This window comes from Panthera uncia, chromosome D4 (assembly GCF_023721935.1).
Source record: "Panthera uncia isolate 11264 chromosome D4, Puncia_PCG_1.0, whole genome shotgun sequence".
Taxonomy (NCBI): domain Eukaryota; kingdom Metazoa; phylum Chordata; class Mammalia; order Carnivora; family Felidae; genus Panthera; species Panthera uncia.
Genome location: NC_064807.1, coordinates 7,554,918 through 7,555,751, shown reverse-complemented (window position 1 = coordinate 7,555,751; position 834 = coordinate 7,554,918).

The window sequence follows — 834 nt, the reverse complement described above, 5'->3', positions numbered from 1 at the left end:
CCGTAACCCCCTCACCTGAGGGACCAAGCACTTAGCGGCATTTCCGAGGCATATGACGTAGCTTCACAGTGAACGGGCACCAGTAAGCCCCAAGCCCCAGCGCATTTATCCAGTTCGGGAAGTGGATTAATAGAATAACCAATAAAACATGTATAAAAGCTTTAATTAAATCTGATGAAATAAAACTTCATGTTTTATTTATGGACACTCCCAACATGTAAAGGATTCAGGGACACATTCATTTTTACTGCCATTTCGTCCTCATATCTATAATTAAATCCAGGCTGCAGCTCTGGGCCAAAGCAATGCGGCATTTTAAAGCCGGCCTTGGACCGGCCCTCCCCCACCCCCATCTGCTTTTAATTATAATTACCATCCCCATAAAGGAAGGAGGCTTACGGCAAAACAAAACAATAAAACAAACAAACAAACAAAATGGTTGTTGCCATTGTGTTTTGAAAGGGCATATGCCGAAGGCAGATTTCAGGCAGGTGGGCGTCCTCTCTGTTTCCAGTTTTATTCTGTACCAAGTGCACAATCCCTTCATTTTACTTTTGACATAAAAAAAAAAGGACTTCATGAAACAAGACAAAATAACTTATGATTATACGAAACATAACTGTGACAAATCACAAAACTATACATATTAATAGAAAAAAAGTGTACCTAATTCTTTAAAAGATTTATGACAATAAGCACCAGATGTGTGCCCCTAACGTAAAATCGGCCCCATATCCAGTATGATATATGCAGTTCATTTCTCTACGTGAGTGTATATAACTATGTACAAGAGTCTGTGTGATTTATGGAAAACAGATTTCCACTCCCCCCCCC